The sequence below is a fragment of the Orcinus orca genome, chromosome 11 (assembly GCF_937001465.1).
Source record: "Orcinus orca chromosome 11, mOrcOrc1.1, whole genome shotgun sequence".
NCBI lineage: Eukaryota > Metazoa > Chordata > Mammalia > Artiodactyla > Delphinidae > Orcinus > Orcinus orca.
This window is the reverse complement of record NC_064569.1, coordinates 9,556,685-9,576,850: the sequence shown is the minus strand read 5'-3', so window position 1 is coordinate 9,576,850 and position 20,166 is coordinate 9,556,685.

Genomic DNA, 20,166 nt, shown 5'->3' with positions numbered 1-20,166 from the left:
GTAAGAGGGGATGAAGCCTGCATCCACTTCCTTTTAAGTACCTTTAAGCGTGACTGGCCTAGCCAACCTTCTAGACAAGGTGAACTGAATTATGAACTTCCTCCTTTGGTTTGTGGGAAGGGGAGGTGACAGCCTAGAACAGGTGAGAAGACTAGGAAGGTCCCTGGGCTCAAAAGTATCCTCTCTCTGTATTTCACCAAGTTACTCACCTGAGTTAAAAGCTATCCCTAAAAAAGCTAATGACCCCCGAAGGATGACGTCTGTGGCTCATTTTCGCTGGAAGAATAGCGCGATGTCCTTGTTTCTCAATTATCCCTGGCCCGAGTGAGGCAGTCTTGAAATCTTTGGCTCCCAGACTGTGATGGACACTGCGGATTCTCCGTGCAACAGCCAGCCCAGCTCCACTTTCGCTTCATTTGTTTCTAGATTGGAAGTGCCGGATTCTTTCCCAGCTCCTCTTGCAGTGAGGGATGGGCCTGTGACCCAGCTCTAGCTGAAAGGAAACCAACTGGGGCTTCTAGCAAAGAGTCTCCTCCTTGATAAGTGAGGGCTACACAAGGAAGAAAGACTTATTTCCTGCTTGAAATGCCGGTCACGTGAGGACTTGATATTTGGGACTACTGAAGCCTTTCTGCCACCATGAGGGGAGAAATCACTAACACACCGAAGATGGCAGAGCGGGATATGGGAAGGGTCTGGTCCTCGCACCAACCTGGAACTGCCCACTTCCAAGCTTGTTCTTTGATAATAAATCTCTAATAATTTGTACCACTTTTAGTCAAGTATTCCATTACTTATTAATAATGCTAGCAAACACTCACAAGGTACTTACACTGTGTGCCAGGCACCCTTTTACGTAGACTAACTCATTTCATTCCTGTAACAACCTCATGAAGAATTTTTATCCTTATTTCGCAGATGAGAAAACTGAGGCACAGAAAGGTTTAACTGACTTGCTGGAGGTCACTTGCCTGAATGATCTGGCTCCAGACTTCCCACACTTACACTCTTATAACAGGACAGATAAGAAGTAACCCAAAAAAGAGGTTTTCAGTAGATCAAGTATCTTCTAGATAACAGCTTTCAAATGGTATTGAACCGAACGATGGATACCATGAGGCAGAGGCATGGAAATGAAGAGACCAGAGGTCTCATTCTGGGGCAGGCTCCTCAGCCGCTGTCATCCAGCCTTCTTGTTCGGTCACTGGCCACCTGTGCCAAAGTGAATGGTCATCCTTTAGTTGGGGCGCACCCGAGTAGAGAGCCCATCATGTTCTTGCACCTGGATTAATAGTGTCACCAGCCACCCAGTCTCCCCTGTACTGAGCAACTTCAAAGTCATACTCTGCTTTACCCTTTCCTTCCATTTCCACAGCCAGGGTTCACCACGTGTTATCTATTCTCTTTCAATAATGCTTCTCAAAGTTTTATTTATTATTATTATTTTTTGGCTACGTCGGGTCTTGTGGCGCGCAGGCTCTTTGTTGAGGCATGCGGGCTCTTCATTGTGGTGCATGGGCTTCTCTCTAGTTGTGGCGTGTGGGTTTTCTCTCTCTAGTTGTGATGCGTGGGCTCCAGGGCCTGTAGGCTCTGTAGTTTGCAGCACGCGGGCTCTCTAGTTGAGGCTCATGAGCTCAGTAGTTGTGGCATGCAGGCTTAGTTAGCCTGTGGCATGTGGGATCTTAGTTCCCTGACCAGGGATCAAACCCGCATCCTCTGTATTGGAAGGCGGATTCTTTACCACTGGACCAACCAGGGAAGTCCCTGCTTCTCAAAGTTAACCCTTCCCACCGCCACCTCCCTTTTGGTCTCCCTAACCCGTTTCTGCTTACTCTACTCCCAAGTTACACATTCACTCCGTATGACCTCCACTCCCCTTAAAAGCACAACACACACAATACCTCATGCAGTACACCTCTGTGCCCCCCATTACCTGCAGGGGTGATCACCCCGAGTGTAGGCTAACAAGGTTCCCGTGTTCTAGCCCTGACCTAACTGTCCTCCCAGCTTCCTTCCCTCCCACAAAACCTGGGCTGCAGCTAAACACTCCTTTGCACTCTTTCTCAAACGTGCCAGGCACTTTCATGAGCCATCCTATTCCATCTGCTTGTAAATTGCCCTCCTTCACCTGGCAAACTTCCACTCATCTTTCAAGACTCAGCTCAAACATCACCTCCACTGCAGTCTTCCCAGGGTCTCCCAGGAGAGGTATTCTTCCTCCTGGACTTCTGGCACGGCTCTTGATTTATACCATCAGCAGGACATTTCCATGGTCTCTTTGCATGTGTCAGTTTATATATTACACCGCTGTGTTTGAGAGCAATGCTCCTCTGATTCTCCCATACTCAGTGTGTGCCTGGCCATAGTACACTCGATAAATGATCATGAGTGAATTTTAAAACCTGTTTGTTGAAGTTCATGCCTTTCAGCAACAGGCAGTAATGTGATCAGCTGGATATGTAACAGCTTCTATATCATGAAGAGAAAATCCAGGCAAGACCCCACTTATAGACATTTTTTTAGGAAAATGGAATATAATCCAGGTGCACAATGATGAAGTGTATACTCTTATTTTAATGAAGACCATGTGCTGAGGAATCAGTAGATAAGCAATTTGATTTTTTTTATTTCTCTTCTTAGAGTTAAAGTAGGACCGTTTACTTAGCCTATGGGAAGATGGGCGGACAGAACGGGTTTTTGTTGGTGCTCTTACATTTTCGGTTAATTTTTTAAAATTATTTTATTCAAGTATAGTTGATTTACAATGTTGTGGAAACCACGAGTCTGTTCTGTGTCTATGAGTCTTTCTGTCTCATAGATAAGTTCATTTGTGTCCTATTTTAGATTTCACATATAAGCGATATCATACGGTATTTGTCTTTCTCTCTCTGACTTACTTCACTTAGTATAGTACTCTCCAGGTCCATCCATGTTGCTGCAAATGGCATCATTTCATTCTTTTTTATGGCTGAGTAGTATATGTACATGTACCACATCTTCTTTATCCATTCATCTGTTGATGGACATTTACGATGCTTCCATGTCGTGGCTATTGTGATTAATGCTGCTCTGAACGTAAGGGTGCATGTATATTTTTGAATTATAGTCTTCTACAGATATATGCCCAGGGGTGGGATTGTTGGATCGTATGGCAGCTCTATTTTTAGCTTTTTAAGCAACCTCCATACTGTTTTCCATAGTGACTGCATTTTTGGTTAACGTTAAGGCAACTTTTAGAGCACTTTTATTGCCAAAATAAGGCCCAGAATCTAAGTTATCTGTCCCCAAATTATGATGTTGGTTAGCAAAAGAGTCAAAACTGAAATCTTCTGATTCAATATTCTTTCCACCAAGCCATCCTACTGTGAGCAGGGCTGTGTCTCTATGGAAATAATGCATCTAATAACATACACACCCAGACATGGTGTGGGAGGTGTTTAATTTTGAGTTTCAATCTCATTGTATATTACGTAATTTATAATATCTTTAGTAAACATTTGTTTTTCATCTGTTCTCCATGAGAGACATACATTTACATTTAAATATTTGAAAATGAGGACACATAGGACTGATTAAAGGCTAAATTCTGTTTCAATGACTATATGCAAATACTGTCTTTATCAAGGGCCAACAGCATTACTCTGTAACATTATATTTGTGTCCACCTTTTCATATGGACAATTTGTCTTCCCAGAAATATTGAAAGTGCCTGGAAGATCCTCACTCCATCTTATACTTCTTTTTATCTGCTAACATCATTTATTTTATTATTATTATTATTTTTTTTACGGTACGCGGGCCTCTCACTGTTGTGGCCTCTCCCATTGTGGAGCACAGGCTCCGGACGTGCAGGCTCAGCGGCCATGGCTCACGGGCCCAGCCGCTCCGCGGCATGTGGGATCTTCCCAGACCGGGGCACAAACCTGTGTCCCCTGCATCGGCAGGCAGACTCTCAACCACTGCGCCACCAGGGAAGCCCTAGCATCATTTATTGTTTGCCACGTGTGGCTGGCACTCATGCCTAATTTTTTTCTCAACTAGTCCTAATTACAGTGCAGGAAGGATATGAAAGATACAGCTCAGAGCACGGAAATTCTGGCCCAGCCTCGAGCTCTGCCTCTCCATCCTTGCTTTGTGTCTGTGACAACTCCTGCTGGCCCTGCATTGAATACGTTATCAGTAAACATGTTAGTTGGAACATTTTCTAGACTTCTAAACTCTAAGGTTTGGGGCCTTTGTTTCATGGGATGAAAGGAAGCCCGAACGAGCCAGGCAAGAATTACAAAAGCTAGGAGTGGTGGGCCCTCGTGTGGGTGCAGCACGTGCTGCGTGTCATCCCTCCGGTTCTTCCTCTCCCCTCTCTTTCCAACACCACCCTCAGCCCCTCAGGCCCTGAGACCTGCGTTCCCCTCCAGCCTCCCCTCTGCCTTCGGAGCCTTGGCTCCAGTGAGACATGGGGAGAAACACAGAATGGGCAGCCTCTGATAAGCTGCCTGTCTCCTCAGAGACTTGGCCTGTTCTCACATCACTGAAAGCTCACTCCCATCCTCAGAGGAAAAAGAAAACCCTTACCAGACATCACAACACATACCTGATCACACACATGTGCAGACCTTTTATGCATGTTTGTTTGTTTGTTTGTTTATTTATTATTTTTGGCCGCACCTTGCAGCATGTGGGATCTCAGTTCCCCGACCAGAGATCGAACCCCTGCCCCCTGCAGTGGAAGCATGGAGTCTTAACCACTGGACCACCAGGGAAGTCCCTTTATGCACGTTTGTACATAATACCCTGGAAAAAAAAAAACCCAAACTGAAGAAATCTGAAAGGATAACGTAAAAGAAATAGAATTTGGAGGCAGCATATAAGGTTAGAAGTGAGGGAGAGGGAGTGAGGGTGCGTAGGTGCACCCTCAGCCAGTGTCCCTAACAAATCACTAGGGTGTTCCTCGCTGGGCGGACCAGGTTCAGTGGCACACAGGCCAAACGCTGCTGCCACACAGCCTGCTTTTTGAATGCCCTGGGATGGAGAACAACAGGGGCAGCTGCATTTTTGCAGCCAGCAAGGAGCTGCAGAGAGTCATCCAGTCCCTCCTGCCTCTGCCTTCCAGACGGGGCTTCTTGTAACTCAAGTCAGGTTCTGTGCATCTTGGCTTTCTTCTCATCCCCTTCAGTCAGCATCACCAGCAATCTTCAGACTTGAAGCAGGGTGGAGACCAAAATCTGCTCTCTTTAAAAAAAAAGGAAAGCCCTTGCCTTAGGAGGACTTTGTCCAGTGTGGGCAGGTTACCCTGTCCCCACCACGTCACCCCACCCAGCCGCAGTAACACAACATACCCCTGGCTGGATTTATGACCTCCCTCTCTCCCCCCCTTGCCGGGGGAGAGAAAAAGGCCACAGTTTTGAGAAAAACAAGTATCAAGGGTTGATGTGTGTGTGCTGAACTTTAAAATGCTAAATGACGGTGAAAAATATTTTGGAAAAGAAACGATCTTCAAAATTGTGCTACATAGTAAAGTTAATGGAGCCCATATGGCGTCTACTAAAACTTAGAAAAACAAACTAAAAACAATACTTTAGCGCCTGCCAGGCTGAAATGTGATCTACTTCTTAATATTCACTCAACCCAGAGTAAAATGCTTTAAAATGGTAATGATTCCAAAGTGAAGGCCGGAGCTCCGTGGATAAACAACAGACCTCAGACAACACGGGGGTTTCTGTTCTCATCCCAGCTCCGGGCAGATCGGGCAAATGGCTTAATCTCCTGGTTCCTTCTCAATTTTCTTAGCTCTAAAATGGGGATAGCAGGACTTCACAAGGGGTTTCCAAGGCACACTAAAATGATTTTCAAGCACTTTACAAATGTTTAATAACTGATGCTTTTTTCATAACGGGGCTTTGTAACATCCTTCATTATTCATGCAGTGGTGTGGAAACAAACGCGGAGGAGTCAAATGAGCACAGAGCCTGTTTATTCGGAGCTCGCTGCAGTGAGGGCGGCAGCCACCATCACTTGCATCGGGCAGAGACTCAGCCCCGAGAGGGGAGTGAGGAAGCTTCATAATGAAAAAAAGGGAAGGCTTGGGGTGTGCCCGGGTCGGGGGTCGTTGGCATGAGGAAGGTGGAGGCGGGCTACCAAGAATCGGGGCGTCCTCTGTGTTTTGGGGGGGCATATTTGGCTTTCTCAGGTTGATCCTGGCTGGAAAGGGGCTCCTGAGTTGGAAGCCGAGTGGTCTGACTTCCCCAGCTGGTTGCGGCAGGACTGGGAGTCAGAGTTCTACTGTCATATATGGTTTGGCGTTCTGTTTGTACATTCAATCTCTCAGTGGAAAATAAAAAGGTGAGAGGGGTCCGACCACCCCAGAACAAAACTTGGCACCTGCCTGGTAGCCTAGGGAATAACTTGGACTTTTTGTACCTTTTAATCAGTTTTTGAAGCGGCAGATGAACCAACAATTTCACTCTGCGGAATCATTGGGCACTACCGCTGGGCGAGCAATCCGGACGGACAGATGGGCACTACCGCTGGGCGAGTGGTGACTCTAGTCGTCCCTGCAAAATGCCCCAGGGGCCTGAGACGAGTCACAACCTCCCAGGGCTTCAGTTTCCTCGTGAAAAGGCGGAGAATTCCTTTCTGTGGAGTCTGTCTCATCGTTGGGTTTTGAGAATAAGTGGCTTCATGTTTGTAAAAAGAACCCTATAAAGCAGGTATTTAAAACTCTATAAAGGAGGCATTTTATAAGGCATTTTACAAGTTTGAGAGGGAAGATTGTGGCTTAAGCCTTTGAAGTTTCACCCAGTGGGCTGGAGTCTTGAAAATTTTCCATGTGTCCCATGGGGAGACAGGCTGACTCTCCCTCAGACTCCTCAACTTTCCCACCTCTGCCTCCAGGAAGGCTGCTTCGTCCTCACACCTCTGCACCTCCATCTTCCATCTTTGTGAACAGGGTCACTAGAAATGAGAATTTCTTTAGTCCCCTGCAGGAAAGTTGAATGCTTGAGTTGTACCTCTCACTGATTCACCCATTTGTCCGAAAAGAATGGGTTTCTTATTGTTATTTTTAAATGAAGTAATAAATATTTTTTAAATTTCTCATTTCTAATTTCTAATATAGTAAATATTGATACAACCAATATAAACAAAATCTCTTTAGGTCTTCAACAATAGTTCAGAGAACAAAGGTGTCCTGAGACTAAAAACCGATTAACCACTGCTTTAGATAATCTTACCATTTGTCCCATCCAATGATTCTACATCTAGGATTCCATTCTAAGGACATAGAATTGCACATAAAAATTAATGCAGAGTATGTTCATTGCAGCACATTGATCAGTGGAATCAGTCTAGGTCTCTGAATATGATTAGTTAAATAATTCATAGTACATTTATAAGGTAGAATATTAAATAGCTAGTGAACATACTTTCAAAGAATTTTAATGATACAAATAACTAATTTTCAACAAAGGTGCCAAGAAGATACAATGGGAAAAGGGCTGTCTCTTCAATAAGTGGTGTTGGAAAAACTGGATATCCACATGCAAAGGAATGAAATTGGATCCTCATCTTACACTGTACATGAAAATCAACACAAAATGGATTAAAGAGTTAAACTTAAGACCTGAAACCATAAAACTCCTAGAAGAAAACACAGGCAGTAAACTCTTTGACGTCACTCTTAGCAATATCCTTTTAGATCTGTCTCCTCAGGCAAGGGCAACAAAAGCAAAAATAAACAAGTGGGACTACATCAAACTAAAAAGCTTTTGCACAGCAAAGGACACCATCAACAAAATGCAAAGGCAGCCTACTGAATGGGAAAATAATATTTGCAAATGATACATCCAATACGGGGTTAATATCCAGAACATTCAAAGAACTCATACGACTCAAAATTTAAAAAATAAGCGATTAGACTGAAAATTGGGCAGAGAACATGAACAGACATTTTTCCCAAGAAGATATACAGATGACCAGCGGGCACCTGAAAAGATGCTCAATATCACTAATTAGGGAAATGCAAATCAAAACTGCAAAGAGATATCTGCTCACACCAGTTAGGAAGTCTATTATCGAAAAGACAAGAGATAGATGCTGGTGGGGATGTAGAGAAAAGGGAACCCTTGTACACTGTTGGTAGGAATGTAAACTGGTACAGCCCCTATGGAAACCAGTGTGGAAGTTCCTCAAAAAATTAAAAATAAAACTACCATATGATCTAGCAATTCCACTTCTGTGTTTATCCAAAGGAAATGAAATCACTGTCTTGAAGAGATATCTGTACTCCCATGTTCATTACAGCATTATTTCCAATAGCCAAGATATGAAAACAAATGTCCATCAACAGATGGGTGGATAAAGAGGATGTGTTTTCTATCTATCTATCTATCTATCTACCTACCTATAATAAAGTATTATATAGAAGTAGAAAAGAAGGAAATCCTGCTATTTGCAACAACATGGATGAAACTGGAGGATATTAGGCTTAGTGAAATAAGCCAGATAGAGAAAGACAAATACTGTACGGTATCATTTATACATGGAACCTTAAAAAAAAGGGTTGAACTCATAGAAACAGGGTAGAATCCTAGTTGCCAGGAGTTGGGGGAATTGGGACAACAGGGAGATGTTGGTCAAAGGGTACAAATTTGAGGGAATTCCCTGGCAATGCAGTGGTTAGTACTCTGTGCTTCCACTGCAGGGGGCATGGGTTCAATCCCTGGTCCAGGAACTAAGATTCCTCAAGCCGTGTCGTGTGGCCAAAAAAGAAGGAGCGGGGTACAAATTTCAGTGGTAAGATGGATACATTCTGAAGATCTAATGCACAGCACAGTGACTATAATTAATAATATTTGTACTCTTGAAATTTGCTAAGACAGTAGATCTTAAGCATTCTCACACACATACAAAAAGGTAACTGTGAAGCGATGGATGTGTAAACGAACTTGATTGTAGTAATAATTTCACAATGCATATCTATATGAAATCATCACATTGCACTTTTTTTTTTTTCTTTTTGCAGTACGCGGGCCTCTCACAGTTGTGGCCTCTCCCATTGCAGAGCACAGGCTCCGGATGCGCAGGCTCAGCGGCCATGGCTCACGGGCCCAGCCGCTCCGTGGCACGTGGGGTCTTCCTGGACCGAGGCACGAGCCCGTGTCCCCTGCATCGGCAGGCGGACTCTCAACCACTGCGCCACCAGGGAAGCCCACATTGCACATTTTATTTTTTTTAATTAATTTATTATTTTTTTGGCTGCATTGGGTCTTCATTGCTGCGTGCGGGCTTTCTCTAGTTATGGCGAGTGGGGGCTACTCTTCATTGTGGTGCTCAGGCTTCTCACTGTGGTGGCTTCTTTTGTTGCAGAGCACAGGCTCTAGGTGCATCGGCTTCAGTAGTTGTGGCACACGGACTCAGTAGTTGTGGCTCTCGGGCTCTAGAGCGCAGGCTCAGTTGTGGCACATGGGCTTAGTTGCTCCACGGCGTGTGGGATCTTCCCGGACCAGGGCTCAAATTCATGTCCCCTGCATTGGCAGGCAGATTCTTAACCACTGCACCACCAGGGAAGTCCTACATTTTAAATATATTATAATTTTATTTGTTATATCCCTCAATAAATCTAGGAAAAATCATTTTAATGACACATGTAAATGCTAGCAGGATAATATTAAATGAAATATGAAACTGTATTAGGTATAATCCTGATTTTGTATATATGTGGGTTTATATGTGTGAAAAGCTTAAAGAAAACTTACCAAATACACCAAACTGTTCACGGTGATTATCCATCTTTGGGTCATTGGACTTTGGGTGATTTTGTTTCATTATATTTATCGGTATTTTAAAAATTTCTATAAAAAACTAAAATATTATGTTTATAATTAGAAAAACACAAAAGTTATTTTTTAAAACACTTATCACACCACATTTATGTTTTTCATACAGAAGGCTCTAACCCTCTCAAAGGACAGGGCTCCACAATTTACATTTTTTGGAGAAGAAGCATTTGCTACAGCACTTATAAGCATGAAAACATGTATAACCACTGCTTAAATACCCAATCACGTGCCTGGAGTCTAAAAAAGTCATCTCTTTCATAAAACACCTCTTTTGTAATCTACCACGGGATAAGCCAGAAATCAGGCATACCAGTGGGAACAGGCAGAGGCCACTGACCTCAATATAGGTGCATGGCTAAGGTCATAGGCTTTGGAGAAAATGCCAAGACGAAAAGATAAGCCTAAGGGGAAAAGACAGATGGACTCTCACTTTTATAAGCCAAGTCCCTGTAGAATCTGAGAGTCAACCCGAGCTGGGGTGGGGCAGGCCATGGCAGGTGATTGGAAGAAGGCCAAAGAGGACATTGGCAGCAGGGAGATATGGCAGCAGGGCCTCAGGCATCAATCCCAGGGGCTGGAACTTGTGGGTGATCTGAGGCTTTAAGGAGCCAGAGGTGCGGTTCCCCAGTTCGAGGGGCTGTGGATAAAAGTGGGAAAACCTCAGTTTCAGAGATACATATGAAAGACCTAGCTCAGACATACCCAGTTCAGCCAGGTGACATGGTGCTAATTTCTACTTCACAGAGTTATGGTGGGGTTTAGATGAAATATGATAGGTGAAATGTTCAGCACAGAACCTACATAGTGCAACTAAATCTAAGTCACTTTACCATTTATATTTATTATTGTTTTCTTGACTCTCATAAAATGGGGTTTGGGCATATGTGGGTAAGAATCAGGGATCCTCAGGTGACACTTGGCCTAATGGACCAAGCCTAGACATTCTTCATTAAAGACCACCCAGGTGATCTCCAGACCTGCAGGAGCCTAAGTCAAGGGGAATTCATAGTGACACGCTGATTAGTTGATCTTCTCACCTGGAGCATCAATGCCTTATCTGCACCACACCTGTATATACAGCCTGTAAAATGAAGCTTTACTGCCTTTATTAGTGTGTCTCTGGAATAGGAGGGAGCCACAGCAGTGTTCACTTTCTTCTCTTAAGCCTTAAGTTGTAAAGTTGACAAACATTATGCAATTTTTGATTAAGAAACAGAATTACACATATAGATTATGAATCATACCTTAATCCAATTGACTATACCTTATGTAACCCATTTGAAACTTTTTTGGGGGTTATAAATGTTTACCTCCAAATTTCCAACATTATAAGATAGAACCTTAACAAAGAAAAAAAAAGGGAGCTTCCCCTCCCGTCTTATATGCCCTTTACTCAAAGTTAAGAAAATATGCCCACACCTTTTGCTGTTACCTATATTGGATCCTGCATTCCCAGCCTTGTTTACTTATAGCTTCAAGCTCAACTCCATCCAAATCCAGAACTAAAATAGGACTTAGGCAGCTAGTAATTGCTGTGTGGGACCAGTGTATGAAATTTAAGCCCTAGCACAATTATAAAAACTATAGTAATTATTTTTCATGTTTTCCCCCCTGCCCAGCATCCCTCCTGCTTCTTCTGGTAACACTATCCTATTTTTTCTGGTGGGCATGGGGGATCGGAGGGTTGGGGGCAAGGGAAGTCAATGCCTCCTGGGCTCCATGTAGCCGTGGTGGAACTCTAGCGTGCTCTGCTTATGAAACAGAAGCCTTTTCAGACTCCAGATGTATGACTGGATGTTTAAGCAGTGGCTGTACCGAACATGTCCTGAGATTCTGATTCGACTGGGGCAGGGGCATCATTATTTTTTAAGTTTCCCAGGCGGTCATAGTGTGCAGAAGGCAGGTGGAGATCCACTAGACCAGGGCAAGCAAGCCATGACAGTGGGGACCCTGAGATCTCCCATCTCTCACCAACTCAAGGGACTCTCCTTCTGCCTGCCCTTTCTCCATCTTCTCCCTCATGAATTTCCATCTGGTTTATCCATATTACAAAGTGCAGAATTGTGCTTTCAAGTTATACAGAATTAATATTTTTAGTTTAGGGTTTTTTTAATTAAGTAATTTATTTATGGCTGTGTTGGGTCTTCATTTCTGTGCGAGGGCTTTCTCTAGTTGTGGCAAGCGGGGGCCACTCTTCATCGCGGTGCGCGGGCCTCTCACTATCGCGGCCTCTCCCGTTGCAGAGCACAGGCTCCAGATGCGCAGGCTCAGTAGTTGTGGCTCACGGGCCTAGTTGCTCCGCGGCATGCGGGATCTTCCCGGACCGGGGCTCGAACCCGTGTCCCCTGCATCGGCAGGCAGATTCTCAACCACTGCGCCACCAGGGAAGCCCTAATATTTTTAGTTTTAAAAAAATCACCAGAGGGGACCATGCCCAGTTTACCCTCACAGAGGTTCCTGTGTAACAAACTATAACATGATACTTTCTGTGGTACATCTTTCAATATCTCCCTGGCAGCAGCAGCTAGAAATTACTGCTTACACACTTCATGCTCACTGATCCATGGGCTACCGTGACACAGGGTAGAGAATATTTAATTCCACGTCCTGAGGCTCGCCTTCCACCTGGTTTCTACTTCAGCGACAGGGACACCTGTCATAAACCCAGTCTGGGTTCTCTGGCCACGCTGCAGTTTGTATTGGTGAAATCTGAAGGGACTTCTGTGGCAGTTTTCCTCACTTCATTCATCCATTTATCAAGCAGTGATTGAGCAACGTCTCTGTGTCAGGGGTTGTGGTGATTCAAACACAATTAATGTGCAAGCAATTACAACAAATTGTGCCACAGGTAACCCTACAGGGATGAACAAAACTGTACAGAGAGACAGTTTTCTCAGAAAGTTTAAGGCCTTTCTTAAAAAAAAAAAAAAACCACGGGAAGTTATGTTCAAGTTGGGTCTTGAAGAGCATAGGGGAGTTTCCCTAAGAGAAAAGTGGAGTATGGTACTCCAGGCAGAAAGAATACTATGTACAAAGGCATAGGAGTAAAAAAAAAAAAAAGCAGGGCAACTTTGAGAATAGTGAGAAATTCAGTGTCACTAGAGCAATGGGTATGTAGGAATAAAATTGTACATGAGACTAGCAAGGTAGTTTTTGGGAAGGGTTTTTGTAAGCCTTGAGAGTTTAGATTTTACCCTATGAATGCACAAAATAAAGTCATTATTTCCAAGCATGGCACGTTTTTGTTACAAAAGAAAATCTGCCAGGCGTGTAAGAGAAAGACTAGGGGTGAGAGGCAGAAAAGTCAGCTTCAAGACTCCAGAGCTGTGATTCTCAGCCAGGGGAGATTTTTGCCCCCTCTGCAGGGGACAGTTGTCAGTGTCTGGAGACATGTTTTATTTCACGACCAGGGGTATATGGTGGTGGGTAGAGGTCAAGGGTGCTGCTAACATCTTACAATGTAGAGGACAGCCCCCTGCAACCCCAGTAAAGAATTATCCCGAGAATTCCCTGATGGTCCAGTGGTTAGGACACTGAGCTTTCACTGCCAAGGGCCTGGGTTCAATCCCTGGTCAGAGAGCTAAGATCCGACAAGCAGTGTGGTACCCCCAAGAAAAAAAAATCATCCAGCCCAAAATGACAAGAGTGCCAAAGCTGAGAAACCCTGACCTAGGGTGTAGCAGACAGTTCCTACTTTCGGTTGCTGAATGCATACCCCGTTCTTCTTTGGGAAAGCAACTCGATTTTTCATGTTCCCTTTTCTCTATAAAACCACATGCTGCGGGGGAAGCCGACATCCACATTCCAGTCTGCAGGAAGAGCAAAGAGAGAGTTCACTGCCAGCCGTTTGTTTTGTCCTTAAGGAGGTGATCTAAAACTTGCACACATCACTTTCCCTCCCACCCCATTGACCTGAACTCCATCATATGGTCATGTCAAGGAGAAAGAGAAACTGGGAAGTGGCCGTGTTCTCAGCTAAAACTGGGGCAAGTGGTGGTTCTGCTAAGACGAAAACGGGAAGTGTGGACACAGGGATAATTATCATCTCTGTCACATCCAGATTTTTTTTTTGGGCCGTGCCACTCGGCATGCGAGTGGCAGCGCAGAGTCTTAACCACTGGACTGTCAGGGAAGTCCCTCTGTCATACCTAGATTGATTTGTGTTTGGTCCAGGGCCATGACTTGATATAGGCCCATGAGATATAAAAATATATGAAAAAGACATTTTCTAGGAGCTTCTGGGAAAGAAGCCAGGAAAATTCAAATCAACCTAAAAATAAGAGTGTCCTAATATTTTTCCTTAAACTTATTAGATCTCTTCCTCCAAACTGCATTTTTATTTCTCTCCATTTCCACACTGCCCTATTTCTATCACCTTCTCCCTATCATGATGGATTGGTAGTAGGCATTCCCTTCCTCCTTTTTCTCTCTAGCCCCCGAAAATTGTCACTCATGAAGTCAAAGCTCTGTTCCCTAACATCCCTCTTTTTTTAAAACGACTTTGACATATATTTCACAAGACATACAATTCACCCATTTAAAGTGGGTAATTCTATGGTTTTTCATATATTCACAGATCTGTGCAACCATCACCACAGTCAGTTTTTTTTATTTATTTGGCTGCATCAGGTCTTAGTTGCGGCACATAGAATCTTTGTTGCGGTGCGCGGGCTCTAGAGCCTGTGGGCTTAGTTACAGCACGTGGGATCTTAGCTCCCCGACCGGGATCGAACACGCGTCCCCTGCATTGGAAGGCGGATTCTTAACCACTGGACCACCAAGGAAGTCCCTACCACAGTCAGTTTTAAAACATTTTCATCATCTCCGGATGAAATCCCATACCCTTTGGCTATCACCTCCATATACCCCCATCACCTTCAGCCTTAAGTAACCACTAATTTACTGTCAATCTCTATAGATCTCCCTTTTCTGGACGTTTCATATGAATGGAATCCTGTGAAATACAGTCTTTTGTGACTGGCTTCTTTCACTTCGCATAATGGTTTCAAGATTCATCCATGATGTAACATGTATCAGTATTCATTCCTTTTTATGGTTGAATAATATTTCACTTATGGACAGACCACATTTTGTTTATCCATTGGCCAGTTGGTAGACATTTGGGTTGTTTCCACTTTCTGTCTATTATGAATAATGTTACTATAAACATTTGTGTGCTAGTTTTTAATTGGACATATATCTTCATTTCCCTTGGGTTTATACTTGGGAGTGGAATTGCTGGGTCATATGGTGACTCTACATTTAAACATTTCAGGACTGCCAGACTGTTTTCCAAAGAAGATGCACCATCTTACATTCCCACCAGCAGGGTATGAGGGCTCTGATTTCTCCATATCTTTGCCAACACTTGTTATTACCTGACTTTTTTATTCTAGCCATCTTCTAATTGTTACCAAGTCAATTTGTAACACGACATGTGACCTGCTGGCCACATGACAGGCCAATAGGTCAAGAGATGAGTTATTGGGGCAAGGAATAGCAACTTTATTTGGAAAGCCAGCAGACCGAGAAGATGGTGGACTACAGTCCCAAAGAATCATCTTACCCAAGTTAGAATTCAGGCTTCTTTTATACTAAAAGGGGAGGGGTTGTGGCTGGTTGTCTCAGAGTTCTTGGTGCAGGAATCCTTTGTTCTTGCAGCTGTCCACTTAGGTCTGGACACAATGTTTCTATAAACCTGCAACAAGACAATTGTTATTTTCTGTTCTGCAACTTCTTATCTCTATATGAAAGGGAAAGTGTTACACCTTTAAAGGTCAGAGCCTTGAGACTGGGCTATCATGTATATTTCAGGTTATAGCCAACATTCTTTTATAAAAGGTGCAGAGCCAACATGACTAAGCTCATGCAACAGAGCAAAAGGTTAGAGCTAAAAGAATAGATCCAATATGGAGTCACGTTTCTTCTTCTCTGTTACATAACGTCTCTTGCTTTCATCTCTTTTCCATAGAGGCACCAAGCCCTCAACTGACCCATTGGTTCCCGATTCCAAACCTCTTCTAGCACTACCAACCTGTGTATTTTCCTGTCACAATGAGCACCTGGCTTACGCCTGTCTTCCTGGTCTTGTCCTGTAGAGACAATGAGAGACCCATCAGGCAATATGCGGGTGATTGTCTACTCCAGACAAATCCAGTCTTCCAGTCCTCCCCACACATACTGAGTTGGGGAACATTAAAATATCATGACTTCACACTGATGGTGGGAATGTAATATGGTATAACCTTTGTAGAAAACAGTGTGATGGTCCCTCAAAAAATTAAAAATAGAATTACGATAAGATGCAACAATTCTACTTCTGAGTATATACGTGTGATGGTTAATTTTATGTGTCAACTTGACTGGGTCACAGGATGCCCAGGTGTCGGTTAAACATTATTGCTGGGTGCCTCAGTGAGGGTGTTTCTGGAAGAGAGTAGCATTGAGCAGGTGAACTGAATAAAGCAGATTATCCTTCCCGGTGTGGATGGTACCATCCAATCTGCTGAGGGCCTGAACAGAACAAAAGTTGGAGGAACAGAGAATTCTCTGTCTCTGTCTGACTACTGAGCAGGGGTATCTGTCTTTTGCTCTCAGGATGGGGCTTACGCTCTGGCGCTCCGTTCTCAGGCCTTCCGACTTGGACTAGGACTGAGCTGCCAACTTTCTTGGGTCTTCAGCTGGCGGACGGCAGATCACAGGCCTTCTCAGCTTCCATAATTGTATGAGCCAATTCCCTGTAATAGTCTCTCCCTCTCTCTCTCTCTCCCTCTACGGATCTATCTATCTCCTATTGTTTCTCTGGAGAACTGTAATACAATACAGCAAATAATTGAAAGCAGGAGCTCGAACAGATATTTGTACACCGATGCTCATAGCAGCGTTACTCACGATAACCAAAAGGTAGAAACAACCCAAGGGCCCATCAACAGGTGAGTGGATAAACGAAATGTGGTATATCCATTTGAAATATAATATTATTCAGCCTTAGAAAAAGAAGGAAAATCTGACACACGCTACAACGTGAATGAGCCTTGAGGAGGTTATGCGGAGTGAAATAAGCCAGTGACAAAAAGGCAAACCGTATGCTTCCATTTATGTGAGATCCACAGTAGTCAACTTCACAGAAACAGAAAGTGGAATGGAGGTTATGAGGGGCTGGAAGAAGGACGAATTGGGAGTCACCGTTTAATGGGAGCAAAGTTTCAGTTTGAGGAGAAGTTCCCAGATGGTGATGAGTGTTGTGAGATAATGTAAACGTACTCAATGCCACTGAATCATGCACCTAAAAACAGGATGGTAAATTTTATGTCATGTGTATTTTCCTACAATGTAAAACATGTTAAATCATGATTGCAGATACATGCGCGATGTTCTGCTGAGTGAAAGAAACCAGACACGAAAGGTCATATTTTATGGCTCCACTTCTATGAAAAGTCCAGAACAGGTAAATCCGTAGAGACAGCATGCAGATGGATGGCGGCCAGAGTCTGAGGGAGAAGAGGAAATGGGGAGAAATGGCTTAATGAATGCAGAGTTTTATTTTGGAGTCATGGAGATGTTTTGGAACTAGATAGGGGTTGTGACTGCACGACGTGTGAATGTCCTAAATGCCACTGAATTGTTCACCTAAAATAACTAATTATGTGTTATGTGAATTTCATCTTAATACATTAAAAAAATCTCTCTATATTTATATATGTATGTCTATATGTGTATAAATATATTATATATTATTATTTTATTATATAAATATATCTATAGATGTAGATACAGATATCATGACTAATACCTGCTTCCTCCTTGACATCAAGCACTGTAGCTGCTCTCTAGAGCATGACCCCAATTTTATTCCCCTGAGGAATAAAATTCCTTACCTGACCCTCTACTTACCTGACCCTCTACTTACCTGACCCTCCTCTCTCCTTTCTTAGATACTGACCTTTTTTTCCTTCTCCCCATTCCCCATTCTTCTTACACTGTCATTACTATGGCCCACAGTGCTCCGGGGGGACCTGGCCTCTGCCTAGCCCTCTGAGCTCTTTCCTACCACCCTCCCCTTTACTTACTGTCCTGCGTCGTCGACACTGGCCTTGAGCTTGAGCAAGCCACACCTGCTGCCCCCTCAGTGTTAGCGCTTGCTGTGCCCTCAGCCTGCGGTATGTGTGCCCTGGGTATTTATCTGCTTTACCTTCCCTTCATTTCAGACTCCTCTCTAGTGTCACCTCCCAAGAGGAGCATTTTGTAATCATTCTACCTACATTTTAAGTATTATCCGCCGTCATTCTCTGTCTCATTTCTTTGCCTTTCCCCCCCTCCTTCCTAGAAGTTATCATATTTGCCATATTTGCTTCGGATCTTTCTAAAATAAAGAATATAGTTGAAGGTCCTTTATTCCATCTTCCCCCAATCATTCCCTTTTCCTCCTTTACCAAAGGAAACCGCTATCATAACTCTGTTCTCTCTGACTTCACATATTCTTCTACTCATGTTTTTATACTTCTATTACATATATGTAGGCATAGATAACATACAACAATTGTCTTTTCTGTTTCTTTTAAACGTTTTTATACTGTTATGCATTCCTCTACAATACACACACACACTTATATAGATACACACATTTATATAGATACACAGTTCATTCATTTTAACGGATGCTCTGTATTCTAACAAATGAAAATACCTCAATTTATCTAGCCCTTTATCAAGCTCCCCCCCAATCTACTGTGAACAATTCTGCACGACAGTATCCACGCATGTCCTTTTGTACACACGTTGGAAGAGTTTCTGTAGGGTGTAAACCTGGACGTAGCGATGCTGGTCATGTGGTATGAGGGGTGTTTTCCATTTGCCCCTCAGATCCACTCTCTCCTCCACAGAAAGCTGACCTCTGTGGACTACATCAATGAATTCCCTTTCCCTACTGGCTTCCTGTTGGATAGTTGGCCAGTGGGAGGTACCATCAGGAAAGCAGGGGGTTGAGGAGGAGAGTGAGATCTGGGCATTTATCCTCCTGGCTCCCATCCTGCTGGATCTCTGTGAATTGGATGCATTTCTCTCCCTAAGGCTCCCTAAGGCTGCTGCCCCTTGGGTTCGGGGTTCTGGTGGCACTCCTCTCTTTACCTCTTCAGGCCTAAGGGTTGCAATGAAGTTCCCCAAACTCCCCACTATTGCTACCCTTGTTGCTTTTTAAAGTTTCAATTAACCCTACCCATGTTTTTGTAAATAGTCCTTTTCTTAAACTTTCCTCAGTGACCCAGGCTGAGAGCACATTTTTCTTGCCAAGACGCTGACCAGTACCTATGAGATGTGCATTTTCACCTTTACTAGATGCTGATCCATCAGACTAGCCTTCCAATCTCAATTTCTTCCAGGGAACTGGTTGATGAAATCTTAGATATTTTCTAACTCTGCTAAAATGTGACTTCCTTACTTTTCACCATCTGAAAATCTCTCCAGTCAGATTGGCCCATTCATTAGTTCCTGAATCTGCTTTTGCTCTTGGGTCTTCCTTGAATAGAATACTCTTCTTGCTTCTATTTCCTATGAAGGAATCTTACCTACTTCATGAAATCGTGAGAGAGCTAGTGCCTACGAATTCCTAGCACTTACTGTCCTTATCACTCAGTTGGCACTCTGCTTCTCAAAATTTCTTGTGTGGTTGTTTCCCATTATGAACTGTTAATTAGCTTTTCCTACGCATATGTCAAATGTTTTCAACTACGCTCTATTTCTCTTAAATGTAACTGACTTTGAGCTCTGATTTTTGTATTCACCCATATTACCTAAGTGCTGTGTACAGAGAGGTGCTCAGTTAGGATTTTAATGAATCAATAAATGAATTAACTGCACTAATATCGCTAATCAAGAATTGGTAATAACATGCAATCTGGTGACTTGAAATCCTTTCTGAAGTTCTAGATAGATATAATTTTCATTTTTCCTGCTCGTCCAATTTATTCTTATGTTAAATATATCCTGTTAAATGGCCTGTGTGTCTTGGTTCTGGGAAATATACATTTTGGTAGTGAATGAATTAATGCCTATAAGTTTACCGTAGATATAAAACTTCCATTAAAATTAAAATATTCATATTTTCATAAAAGAAAAATTTCTTAGCAGTGAAAATGACGGTGATACCCAAGTAAATTAATAGGGATCAAGGGCCTCCATTCTCCACCCACTTCTGGGTGAAAATCTGAGGTTCCTTTATCAGCTTTGAAGTATCTCTTAACATCTGCAGACATCCTAAGGGAAATAGGCACAAATAAATAGATCCATGCTATTTTTAACTCCAATGGGAAAAAAAAAGCTAGGAGAGATTAGG